The sequence below is a fragment of the Hippocampus guttulatus genome, chromosome 7 (assembly GCF_054856545.1).
Source record: "Hippocampus guttulatus isolate MCC_2025c chromosome 7, RoL_Hgut_1.0, whole genome shotgun sequence".
Taxonomy (NCBI): domain Eukaryota; kingdom Metazoa; phylum Chordata; class Actinopteri; order Syngnathiformes; family Syngnathidae; genus Hippocampus; species Hippocampus guttulatus.
In genome coordinates, this window is record NC_141267.1 from 10,990,637 (window position 1) to 11,005,067 (window position 14,431).

General features: G+C 41.3%; 1 protein-coding gene across 6 annotated transcripts in view; it reads right to left on the minus strand.

Moving 5' to 3' along the window:
• atp13a3 (ATPase 13A3) overlaps nucleotides 1-12,714 on the minus strand; it is a 35,448-nt gene extending 22,734 nt beyond the window's left edge. For all 6 annotated transcript variants that reach the window (XR_015101457.1, XR_015101458.1, XR_015101456.1 and 3 more), the window contains exons 1-2: nucleotides 12,507-12,714; nucleotides 2,802-2,889 (exon numbers count right to left, since the gene is read on the minus strand). The gene's annotated coding sequence lies outside the window, so the exon portion shown is untranslated. The remainder of the gene's footprint in view (nucleotides 1-2,801; nucleotides 2,890-12,506) is intronic.
• Nucleotides 12,715-14,431: the final 1,717 nt, after the last annotated feature.

The following is a 14,431-nucleotide window of genomic DNA, read 5'->3' on the forward strand; positions in this document are numbered from 1 at the left end:
ATGTCGCTCTCGAGGAATTGGGAGTTCCCTACCCCTGAACTAGAAACACCCATCAGTCACATGTTCCAATATTTTTTCTCACTTGAAACACGGGTGGCTTCAAACAAAAGGCACTCTGTTTGGAGATATGTAACACATCTAGATGTAATGCAGGCGGTCCCGAGTTACGAAGATTTGGATATAGGACCACTGACTGATGTCCATAAATGTCAAATGTTGGTATAATGCCATATTTTTAACTGCGTGCCACATCATACTGTTCAGTGCTGGAGCTCCCCTATCTTATCTCCTGTAACGCACGCCAAGCAGCACCTCTCCATAAGTGCATCTTCAACACTCATCGACGATGATAAGAAGAAAGACCTCTCATTGGCTGTCACGTTTCCGAGCAGCGGTGAAACACCACAAAAATTAGGATGATCATCTCAGCCTTCCACCTCAGCAGCCTCAGCGCAGCTTGCTCACACCGAATATATTTCTAACTGGCCACCGAAGACATCTCCAAAGAAATCTCTGCGATATGACAAGTCTGCCTCTCACAAATAATAACTTCTTACTTGTTCTCCTACACTTCCTCCAAACTTAATGCACATCATCTTTGCTTTCAACAAGTTCAATTTCAATCCTACTATGGTGCTTGTTGACATAATTCCTCCATGAAAGTAATAGTTGAGGGGTGTGATCGGAAGTCCAGCATACAAAACCCCATCCCGGTTTAATTTCCTGATTTTGGCGAAGCCATGTTAATTTTTTCCACACACCTATTCAATTCTTCTCCGCCACCATACTACAGTATGTGTTGCTGTTGTTGTTGTTTTTTAAATGATCTCAAATGACAATTCTGGATTGACAATTAATGTGTTCTGATTTATTCACACTTCATCTTACGAGGAGCTGCTTGGAACCCATTGTGTTTCTACCATGGAGACTCCCTGTACAATAAAATAAAAGCTGGAATTCTGAACTCCTGGCACATTCATATTTAGATCCGAAACCCAAGTGTCTTCAATATACAACAAAAATAAAGGAATTGACCATACTGTTCCGACACTTTTGTAGGGGATGATATACTTAGTTACCGTTTCCAGAGATGTTTTTCAAGATCATGAACATCAAAAGCACACTAAGAAAACATCAGTTCCACCAGACCTAACATGATGCACGTAAAGGGCAATTGTTGCCTCTCCCACCCACACCTGATCTTATCAACCAAACTATACATGGATGGGCGGTGCAGCATCCAGCGGAATATTTTGCTCTGGACCAAACCCTTCCTAGTATTGGACAACAGCAGCCCTCTAGCACATTCCCTTCAAATACCTTTTGCCATCTAAAGATAGCTATAATTCTTTCAGTTATCAAATATACAAAATCATAAACACTGCAAAAATAAACTTCAGAAATTGCACAAAAGAGGCTCCTAAAGTACCTCCCAGTTACTATCGTGCAGATTTCCCATAAATGTCACTTGTGGTTGAATTATTTGGCATCAAGGCTGCGCTTTGAGTCCTAAATGATCCAGTAGGAAGTCTATAGTATGACCTCAGTGTGTATTGTATCTTATGCAAACTAGTAGGGGTGGCGTAATTCCTGTACTAGCTGTTGGCAAGTGGTGGAAAACATTACAGTTTTTCATTTAGTCCCAAAATAACGTCGATGGCCTATGCATGGCAACATACTCAGCCTTTCTGGTGGAAAGGTCAGACTGCATGACAGTATCTATTGTCAATATGTTACAAGCTCTTTGGATGCCATCGGGCTGAAAATTAACCTCTGTTGTTAAATGTGTAATAACTTGGGGTTATATAATAGGAACACTGTATTCAAAGGTTTGTGCTACTACTTTGACATCAAAAGTTTCTACTTAAAGAGGATAGTGGTACACCACTGCGTTGGTTGGAGTAACCACATTCAGTGTCAGGTCGGGTTTTACGTTCAAACCTAGTTTTTTTTGTCATTACTATATGTCTTTACATGTTGACCAAACGTTAACATCCCACCTTACACTGAATACACAAGTGCCGTGTGCCTACAGCCCATTTATTGAACAGTGGTTGCTGCAATCATTGTGATCCTCTCTTGGCTTGGGTATGCGCATGATTATTGCTTCCCGCTATATTCTGGAAAATAGGGCAGTTCCAATGACGGTTTTATGCTGCTGATTTCGATACCAATCATCCAAGAGTGAGATTGCCCTGGTTTAGCTGCATTTATTTTCAAATTTTAGAGCTGCTCATAAATTATTTTCAAAATCAAATAAACTTTCGATTATTTTTTTAATCATTCATGAATCTGATTAAAACAGACATACTATTTTAATTTTGAACCCTTCATTCAACAAAAACAGAACACTTCAAATTGACAGTGCAGAGCATCCACAGACATATGATTCAGTTACTGCTTTGGTAAAGTGCAGGAAAGGGGGACACTACACTTCACACAGGCTGCTGTCTAGATGCTGCAAAGTATGAGCTGAGCTGTTGGTGACTGTTTTTTGTGATCGGCGAGGAAAGGTATTGATCGGCATATCGCGATCACATATCTTTTCACAGATATCGGCCCATCATCATCATTCGCTAATTGATAACAGCACCATTATTAAAAAGGTTCCCTGAATTTACAGAAGGATATCCATGGAGAGGAAGGCAAACTGACAACAGCATACAGGGAACACCCCCCCCCTACACACACACACACACACACACACACACACACACACACACACACACACACACACACACACACACACACACACCCCAGAAAACATTCTAAAACCATGTTTCAAAAAAGAATGTACCAACCTTCCTGCTTCGACCTTGAGAGCCTAGGACAAACTGCCCCAGGTGGTCTCCTGCAGTTAGCTTGCTCTTCCCACACCAACCTGGAACCCTAGGGGAACAAAAATAGTCACAAAAACTTCATGTTAACACATCACCCTGCTCTCTGAATGTATCTACCAGTTGTCTGGTAGGCTACTGATTTGTGGCTCACGGATATCAATACATTAGCCAATGCCTGTGGTGTGTGTGCTTGACTCTGTAGACAGCTGTTAATCTGTGAGCACACGTTGCAAACAAATCACAGATTATGCCAGCCAGCTACATAAATTGCTGGCAAAGTACATTAACTACCTCCTTAAATTCCATTTTTTCCCCCCAGAGTTTCATATTTAAAATAATCCAACAGATGTAAATATCAAAGATAGCCCAGGTAAACATAAGATCGGAGGAGAGAGGGTTCAAAGCCACCTAGTCATGTGTGAAATAGTAACTGACCTTTCAACATAATGAAGTGGTTCAGCCACACTGAGCAGAAAGAACTGAAGTCTAGCGTTTTCTGTAACTGCAAATGAGTCTTACATCCCTGTGGAGATTTGGGCCCAGACTTGTTTTAATTCAGCAAAACCTAACTCAGTATTTTTGAACGTGCTTGGCCATTTTAAGGTCAAGACACGCTGTTTGAATCAGATTCAACTCTGGACTAGGCCACTTTAAAAACATTTTCTTTTTTTTTTTTAAAGCATTTAGAAGTTGACTTTCGAGTGTGTTTTGGATTACCGGTACTGTCCTGCTGCATAAACTAAAAAGAAAATGAGAGAGAATAGGAACTGTCCAAATTCAAATTATGCCCAACATATCTATCAGACAAAATTCAAGGTGCACACTGCCCATTTGCCGAGTTGAAACAGAGTATGGCAAGGTAAATATTTGCACCACTGGCAGAGGGCAAATTTGTCTGTTAAAATTGCTCTGAGGGAACCAATGACAAAAGCCGTGGCGATGAAGCAGAAACATACGTCCGCAAATAATGGGACTAATCCTACAATTTTACACGCAGCCAATGACACACGATTGGCTGCAGTATCATCATAACATTGCTTGTCAAAAAAAAAAAAAAAAAAAGCATGTCAATCCAATGATGCACTGTTTACGTGTGCCGCTGGCAGCATGCTAGCAAAGGTTAAAGTTAGCCCCTTTACTGCAATCTTAGTGTAGAGGAACACATGAATACTGTGTCGGTTTTTGACACCAAAAAACAATGCCTCCCCACAGCCCCAAGCTCTTTGTTGCAAACAAACGTGTTACAGTAAAACGTTTCGCAAATATATCTTCAGTCCCCATTAACCTTTGCATCATACAAAACTATGGTATGCCAACTGAGACAACTATACATCAGTAAATATGGTCATGGTGTACGGCCCCAAAAAATGGGTGCAACCAATCGTGTGTTGGTGTGACCAACTAAAAAAGCTGGTCGCACCAGTTTTACCAGTGCAAAACTTAGTGTAAAACCCTGCAATAACTGACATTTAAGTCATGTATTGGCATGGACGAAATTGCTTGAATAATATAGCTCACATTTTCCACAAGAAACAAGTTCAAACTTGAATTCAGTATGACCAATTACAATTCGTGAAATTCTGTAGAGATGTGTCGAGAAATAAAAACCTATACTATTTTGCCGTATTTTCACAACCATACAGCGCACTGTTTTAAAAGGCCTACTGTCAGTTAATAGTGCTATTTCTGTATTTAACACATACACAAAACGCATTGTACTATTGGACGCAGGCATGAGAATGCATACCCTATCTTAAAAAAAATTCGTTAGCATGAATGTACGCTAGTGTATGTTTTTAAAAAGGCAGCAGGAGCAAAACTGAGTTTGATTGTACTGTATTGAAATATTTAACAATGTATTCACCTTATTTTTTGATCAACACCATCGTGAATTCTCTCGCAGCTGCTCGATTCCCTTGGTCCTCCACGTAACTGATAGCTTGCAGTTTCAACTGTGCTTCACAAGTGTGTCTCTTCGTAGGTGCCATTTTTGGGATGTTGTTTTGCACAATGCACATACTATATATATATATACTATGTACACCTACTGGGGGTGTGCCTTTAGCATCCTCTTTCACGCCCACCCTTCCCACTTTAACGTCCGCATCCTGTCCTGAGTTACTTCCACCTTTCCTCTATGTAAGCAGCTGTCGGCACAACATCCGTGATAGAGTATAGACGAACTCGGTTATCATGTTTAAAAGTTTCATTTTGTAGTACAGTATGTTTGATTGACCTCGAACGGTATGTTCTCACAACTTGTACACAATGGAGCACACAGAAAAAAGGGCCAACTTGAACTGAATAATGCCAAGTCCTCATTAACTGATAATGTCGGCGGGAAGGTTCAACTTCGAGAGGGCAACATGATAAGATGTCTTCAGTTTGTTACAGTGTCTCAATTCATGTGAAATCTACCCATTGAAGTAACAAGGTATCCATTGTTTGTCCCGAGAGATGTTTTGGCGGCTTCGTAGAAAACTGTGCCTCTTGCCGGCAGAAAAGGCAATCTCTTCCCGAGTCTGTTTGTTCAACTGTCCGAGTAAACATCTCTGACAATCCGTCAGTCAAGCAGACCCCTCATCAAAGTCACAACAGCTTTCACTGATTTTGGAACTCTGCACACATGGTGACCCGCATTATTAGGTGCCCCATCCATTTTGGAGAAAATGTAAGACTTTTAAGTGTGTCTTATGGTCCTGAAAATACGGTACTCTAATTTGAAGGCGTTTTGTCACATGTAACTGCCAAACCTTGGCAAAAAGAAACCGATTTGGCTCAAACTAACTTTGAGGCATATCTTTTGTATGATCAGGAGAGCAAGCTGAAACAAGAAGGCACTTGGTATGACATATTTTGGCAGGCAGAAAATATTTTAATTCCCTGAGAATGTGGAGTATTTTGTTCCTTTAACACACTGGTATCAAACTCAAGGCCCGGGGGCCAGATCTGACCCACCGCATTATTTTATGTGGCCCGCAAAAGCAAATTAAACGTCAACTTCCAAGACGCTTGCTAAAATCTAGACCAAAATCTTTTTAATTCTCCTATGTAATCAATCAATAAGAGACATATTGCAAGCATTTTCTTGGAACCAACCCCCTCATAACAGTAACTTAAACAATAGTTGAATAAACCGTTATTGACTTTTTAAAATTCGGTTTCAGTCATAACGGCCGTACAAGGGAAATAGGAATTAAAATGTGGCCCACGGCAAAAATGAGTTTGACACCCCTGCTTTAATACATAGACGGTTTCATAGTTGGAAGTATATAAGCTACCAGGATGTGTTGCGGCTTTTGTTTACATTCACAGTATGTCACCACAGTGGAATGACAAACAGAGAACATGTAAGGGACAATCATGGACCTTTAGCTTTATCTCAGTACTCAATTGATTATAGTAATGAGTGTTGTTTTTGGTAGCCATTTTAGAGTTAATCTTAGTTTTTTGGGCAAAAATGCTAATTAATTTTAGCCATAGCTTTAGTCGACGAAAACTCAAAAATAGACACACAAGGTTTCTACCCAATAGCTAACACTTTCTGCTCTTCTAAAAAATATTATGCATTACACACAGATAAAGAGGCAACAATGGAATCAATGTTCATTACTCCAAAATAAGTCATGAACCAAAAAACATTTTCTTTGGCAGTTGTGGCTTTATTTCTGTGAACATACCCGCTCAAGTTCAATGATGTCAAAAAACATGACACTTACAGCAAAATAAATGAACAAAAGTGCCACTGTTTTTAACAACAGTCTATATTGTTAAGTTTATTTCATCCTCAGAGCTGACAGCGTGGATCATTTTACACTCAAGATTCCATTACTGCAGCTCAGAACATGAGACACCTGTGTGGTAAGAGAAATCATGGGGAAAAAAAGCATAAATTGCAAGGTGAGGGAGACAAACACACGTGCACACGCACGGAATTGCAGAGTAGAGGGGACGCACATGCATTCGTACAGTGCACTTACATGAGCATACACTCACTGAACTCATTGTTTCCCCTTCTGTTTATGGTTCATGTCATCAGTTCAATGGAGTGCAGATAAATATTTTTGCTACCAAAAGCCCTTTTTTGGTGTTGTTTCATAGAGGGGAAAGTCTTTAGATGTTTGAGGTGTCACTATGGCAAAAAAAAAAAAAAAGTGGTGGAATACTTGAAATTATGCTCGAAACGCATGCTTTTCCAAAAAGGTATCTTTGTCCGTTTCTTTCTTCTGAAACTGGAAATCTAATGATATCTCACTATTGTCTCATGCTGATTGTGAGAAAATGGAAAAAGAAAAATGTTTTTTTAAGCTAATGTTTTAACGTTTTGAACATTCCCAATATATAACAGCAAACCGTTAACATTTCATTTCTGGAAATACTTCATCATGAACAGCACATGATAGCAGTGTAGTTTCCTTGACGTGTGAGTGAGTTGGGGGGGGGGGGCGTTTTCATTGGGAGAAGTGGGTGGGGTGAAGTGAGACTAGATTTAAATCTTAGCAGCTTCATGCCTGAAAACCCTCTTTAAACAAACTTTATTCCACTTTCTGGCCTTTAAAGTGAATACAAGGCAGCTTGTGTCAGCACGCTTTTGTCAGGGGGATAAATCATAGCAGCGGACAGATTGAAAAGTCTGATAATTTCTGGTCAAATCCTGAAGACTTTTCTGTACTCTCCAGGCTTGCCACTATGATAGCTCAAAATCTTTAAGCAATATTAGCCAAGTACAAAAAATGTTTCTTTGTACAAGCGCTCAGGATTAGTCTGTGTATATTTTACACATAGTGACCTGTACCTTTCTGGCCTGTTCTGAAGGAGAGACATGAAGGAAGTGGGGAACAATGAGCCATGACCTAATGACAAAACCCATAATTCATGGAAGTATTCAGAGGAAAATGCATTTTGTTATCATCGTGCTACGCTCTCAATGTGCTTTCTTTATCACTTCCCCTCTTGTTCTTTGGCCATAATAGCAAAGCTGTGCTCCACTCAACGGCCAATCATGTCGTTTATCACAAAAGGCCTTACCAAAAATCCATGACCACATACACTTCGTTTCCCCCTGATGGACTAAACAAGTTGTCCCTTGCCACCCCTGAGCAGTTATCACCTACTAACAATATTGATGGTTTGCTTTGTTTGTTTGTTTTTTCCTGTATCCACACTTGCTGCTGGAAGTGTGTAAAGTGTCCCATTTTGGGATCGTTAAATGTTATCTTATTCTTGAGCCTCAGATGTATTTTATGTCTTCCTCTATGCCTAACTAGATTAATAGTCTATGTCACATGTTTCAAAATTTTTGACAATCATTCTGTGGTTCAATTTATCACTTAACTCACACTAGCAGTCGTGATTCAAGAAACATTTTGACTTGAGTGTGACTTGTGAATGGAAGAAGTCCCAAGATGCAGTCCAAAGGAAAACAAACTGTAATTTTGGAGGCAAGACCTCAGAAAATACAACTACCCTGCAGAATTTAAATTTAAGTCAAACCACATGTCCTTGGATTACCAGTACTTCTTTTACAACAAAGAAAGCAGAGGCTTGGTACTCTCAAATATTTCAACACATCTCATGCTGACATTTAGGAAAATTATCCTTCCATCTTTGCAGGGATCCTATATGTGTCTTCAAGTTAAATTTAAGATTTTTAAGCCTATTTAAGACATTTAAAAAACGTAGTACCTATTACACAGTGTTAGAGGAATCTATGAGCAAAATTGTATGTTTAAAGTTTCATTTAATCTGGGCACATCTAAACGTTTGGGTGCGTATCCAGCACCCCCAAATGCCTGTGCACAAAGGCGCAACTACCGTCGTTCACTCTAAGAGATCCGCTCCCGCCAATATTGAAGACAATTTTCCTCTGTGCCGAGTCATTTCTTTAACTTTGTCCGAGAAAATCTCTGACACAGTCATATCATCAAAGAAAAACAAAATCTGTAAATTTGTGTTCATGTATTTCTTGAATGAGAAAATGTGCAGTATGTAAAAATACAGTACATGGAGTAGGCTACTCATGTGACACCATGACAACACAGACACAGAGGTAGGTAACATGTTCGTGTAAAACCGACCATCACTTGTTAGAATGTACTGATACCATAGTAACACAAGTTGAAATGCACTGTGTGCTCTTTGCAGATTAGATATCATGTTAAGATCAGGAAGGGACAGAGCCGCCTCTTCCTACCCAGGAAACTGAGGTCTTTTGGGGTTCAAGGGTCATCCTTAAGATCTTCTATAACTCAGTGGTGGCTTCGGCCATCCATTATGGCATGGTCTGCTGGTCAGGCAGCATCTCGGCCCGGGACAGAAAGAGACTGAAGCGACTGGTCAGGAGGGCCAGTTCTATCCTGGGCTGCTCCCTGGACACTCTGGAGGAGGTGGGCAACAGGAGGATGCTCGCTAAGCTAAAAGCTATGATGAGCAGTCCCTCCCACCAACTCCAGCCCGCCCTGACAGCACTGGGTAGCTCCTTGAGCCAGAGACTGTTACACCCGCGCTGCAAGAACAACAGATACCGCTGCTCGTTCCTACCGACTGCTGTCAGGCTGCAGAATAAACATGCATGAAAACCTGTAACCATTGTAAACTGCAAATTCCCTTTCTGCTTGGCTCTCGACGAAGGCGGACGCTTTCTGCACAGCTCCCTGCCCTCCCACCCTTTTTTTTTCCCTGCTCGCCACTTAGTCTTTTTGTGCTGTCTTTTGTCTAACTTTTTTTTTCCCTAGCCTCCTACCGTGTTTTCATCCGAAGAACTAACCATGGAATTAGTTGGCTGGTCTCTCGATGTAATCGACAAAAATTTTTCGATGAAAAGAGCGGGCAGTGGGGAGCCTGCTTGCCCTCCGGGGACACTTGCTGCCGGATACGCCCTGGATCCATGGAGAAAGTGGAGACCGGTGTGCCTGACAGTACTGTCCGTGGAGGATGTGGAAGACATCTACATTATTGGCCTTTTGATAACAGGTATGCTGCTGTTTGGTGTTGGCAGCTTGCTGTTCTATCGCAAAATTCAACCGACGGGAGCGGCTCTATTGGAAGTGAAGAAGCTGCCGGTCACTCTGGATGGCTTGGCGCGAATGTCCAACACTAAGACTCAAGCGGTGACTGAGCTCAATCGCAATATTGTTGTGATTTTGGAGCGACTCCGCGCGATCGATAATACCATGGAGACGTTGGAATCCACGCTGCGGAAAGAATTTCTGGATCAGACTGATCGGCGCCACTGAGGAGATACAGACCAAGGACTCAAGGCTGTCTGGAATTGTTGGCGGCCGTCTCTCCAAAACAAACAACGCTATCTAGCCTTTCCCCTGGATGGAAATACGCACGGAGTCTAGGGCCCCCACCACCACCCCCCTCCTTCTCGGCCATGGACTGATAAGCCGGGACTGTCTTCATGATGAGCAGACCTCGACGATGTAGCTATGACCTGTACACGCATACACATACACAACTGGACAACCACACGCGCATACACATCCTTGTTATCACCGTCTTCATCGCTCCAATTCTTTTTCCCCCGTGACGTGGTTCGATAATGCGGAGCGCAACGGTGGACCGTGCGGCTGGTCTTTTCGGCCGCGTCGCGGTTACCCCCCCCCCTTCCCATTCATCCTCCCCCTTATTACATGTTATGTCTTGTGACTTATTGTAACTGTCATATGCTTATTTATGTGCTAGGGTCTTTTTTTATCCTGGACTTAAATTATCCTCGGAAGAGGATAGTTCGAGCGTGGGGTTTTTTCCCTCTCCCTACCCAGCGTTTTTCCTTTCTGAATTCTGATTGTAATTTCCCCATTGCGGGACAAATAAAGGATATCTTAATCTTAAATTTCCCTAATGTGGGACAAATAAAGGTTATCTTATCTTTAAGATGTGGAAAGTTGGAGATAGAAACTAATGACAATCACATGCGCATAAAGATTCTTATCATCACCGCCTTCATCGCTCCATTCTTTTTCCCCTGCGACGTAGAATGATCTGCAGAGCGCTCGGTGACCGTGCAGCTGGTCAGACGGGCTGCGTCGCGGTCGCCCCCCCCCCCCCTTCCCATTCATCCGCCCTCTCATTACATGTTATGTCTTGTGACTTGTTGTAACTGTCATCTGCTTATTTATGTGCTAGGGTCTTTTTTTTATCCTGGACTTAAATTATCCTCAGAAGAGGATAGTTCGAGCGTGGGTTTTTTTCCCTCTCCCTACCCAGTGATTTCCTTTCTGAACTCTGACTGTAAATTTCCCCATTGCGGGACAAATAAAGGATATCTTAATCTTAATATTTGTGAAATGAAAGAGCGTTAATATTATCTTAGCATAACTTGCTACCTGCAAATGTAGGGACACGTCTACTGTGAATACATTGCTAAACAGAGATGAAGTGGGTGTGTTTTGACCTTGTACAGTGTGATATTGCATGATTTGTTCAGTCCCAACATGACTTTCCAACGCAATTGTATTTTAGTTTGTGTTTTCCTCCGTATAAAAAGTCAACTTATGCCTCGCTTGTCTCATATTTATTTATTGTACAGTAGTAGTATTGGTGTGCCTTTCTGTATTTTGCTTTTCATTATTTATCATTCTGTATTTTACACCCTGCTGGCATTCACGAGGAAAGAAAAGTACGCTTCACAAATTTGAAACATCTCGAACCATCTCCAGTACAACAAATACAAATAAACTGATTACTAAAGTACATGATCTATTTTCCTGCCCACATTGGTCATGAAGGAATGTTCCATTTGCACTATTCAAGATGAGTTTTCAGGGCAAGTCACGCCGTTTGAAATTTCACAATAATTTTGACGCAGAAGCCCTCAGATTTTTGGCCCGTATGAGCTTATTTGTGGATATTTTTAACAGAAATGTATCAGTCAGTCAGCAAAATTGGTCCACGAGTAGTAAACGAAACAAAAGGGAAGATTTATTCCGATTTTCAAACCACTTGGTTCATCATAGACAGGTTGAATTGGGCATTACACCCACACTCCGCATTACCGTTTAAAAAAATAACTGCTAACTTCATTTTTTAAGCAATTTCCGAACAATCAGTGATACAAACTTTGTGGGGGGGGGGGGTTCTAAATCAAACAGATTTGGATATTTTATTGATATTGTGACAGAAAAAAAATATGAGCAATTACGATCCTAGGTTGAGGATATGATAAACACTTGAGCTAGATGGATGATATACTTTATCCCCCCCCCCCCCCCCCCCGTAAGAGAAATTGGATTTGTAAACAGAATCTTGAATTTGCTTTGATGATAGCAGACACTTAGAATCTGGAGTTCACTTTGGTTCACCATAACGTTGTCACGGTGAAAACATTCCAAATACCAATCAAGAAACCACAAACAAGCATTGGCAGAACTTGAAGCAGAACGAGCTTTTAACAGGGAGGTTTAACAGGGAATTCTGTGAGGCGTTAGTGAGCTAGCTGGCTAACGTTGGCGAAGTCAGACCATTGACCCCAAACCGCCGACCATGTCAGGACCTTAAATACTATCCATAAGCTCCGTGTAGCATTTCAGCAGTCGCCCACAGATGTCTTGCCTTCAAGGTGGAGCTCTAACTGGCGGCAGCTAGCTTTTAGCGTTTGGTCAACGGCAAATAACGACCGCCACACGTGTTAAGCATGACAGCAGGATGGCTCACACTCACCCAGAACCACCGGGACACGCTGAAGATCACCTTCGAGTCATCGTGAGGCAATAGCAGCTGTTATCTTGGGGGGAACGTCGCTGAACAGAAAATGCGGCTCTGTGCCAGAAAAATGTGGTGTGGACCCGACAATGCGTGGAGAGGCGGTGCTGTGTTGACGGCTGAGCTCCGCGAGACTCTACTTTTGCGCCTTGTCGACTGGCCTGAACCGGCTGTGTGCGTCTTTGACAGGACGTGACGTCTGTTACGTCACTGGACAAACTTGTGCAACCTGCCTCCGAATTTGCATAGCATGAAAATGCTCGTTATTATTTATTGTTCGGTGAATTCTACAGACTATTTCACACTTGTAACAGATTCCCCCTCCTTCTTCCTTTCATATTTTTTGACTGATTGAAACCAGTCCAACGTCAAATTAGCCACGTTCCCCAAATGCTACACGTTCCACTCCTCTCATTTACCGGAAACCTCTTAATAAAATTTCCTACATTTAAGGGATGATATTTTTACATAATGCTCTCCGCCCACATTTCTTTACCATTTTAAACCATTCGGTTAAAAATATGGTCCACATTCAAACAATTCCCAGATAGCCTAAATTTCACGTTTCACTGTCATATTCCCCAATTCCTCTCCCTCCCAAAACATTCGTGTGATATAACAGAATGTTTTCCCCTTCAAACTTTTTCGACATTGAAATAATTTCAACCTAAATATTTTTAAACTTCCCAGAAACATTTTCAAGGTAAAAAAAAAAAAAAAGAAATATATATATATTCCCCCTCGTCTTCCACATATCTTGACCAATACAAATTGCTCCAACATTAACATATTGCATTTCTCAAATACATCTGTTTTGACTGGTTCTTCCTTTATCAGTTGCTATGCGGTTGCTACGCAGTTGCTGTAATCATGTTATGGGTTTGTTTTTTATTATGTCATAGAGGCCGAATGTTTTCACTGAGTATATTAACTCTGATTACTCAATGACATATTGTCAATTCATCAAGCTTTCTACCAGTCAGAGCAGTAGCTGTCTTCAGTGTCTTCTGCATCCTGCCCTGCTCTCTGGATTTACTTTGTATTTTCGTAGATAAACACTTTTACTTTTCAACTTCCATGTCATGTCTGCTTATGGGTCCAAATTCCACTCCTCTTGTGACAATATCCCTGGCTAGACATACAGTACATTCATATGCCTCATTATTTGTACAGTAGAATATGCATCTATACAAGGTGGGAAAAGTACTCTGAAAATATTGAGAGCTAGTTCAAAAAATGATTGACCTTTAGTTTCCATTGTAGTCAGGAAACTACTCAGCATTTTTTGCATTTCTTGCTTCTAAACTTGCAGAATAGACCCCCCAGGCCCCGGCTCAGACAATATGGCGTCGACCATGCCTTCGGCAAGTAAGGCGATCGCTGACGTACGGGACAAGAACAACACAACGGGCCTTTGCAAACTGTTGCTTGATGTCCTAATCCATGCCCTTCATTCCTTCTGCAAACAAGATTCCACCTTTTTATTTGATCTTGAAAGAGGCAAGAGGAGGCCCAGAGATAGATATGCTAACTCAGCATTTATGATGACATTAGTTTGCCTCAACTGAATACAAACCCATACAAAACTGGCCAAAGCACACGAAGCACTGCAATAAACAGCTCGCTCTTCAGTCGTTCAGAAACTAGGTACAGGGATATTTCAATGACACATTAAAGTTACAAGTAAAAAGTATTGATGAAAAAGCAAATGTTGACATTCAATTTAATATACAGTAAAAATAAATCCATTTTCGAACAATACTGGATGGATAGTTCTCAACAAATATTTAATTAAAACATATCACCGACCACATAGCACAATTGCCCAGATCATTTATTTGGCCAAATTGTGGTCTCTGCATAACTTTACACTCCTCCCACTG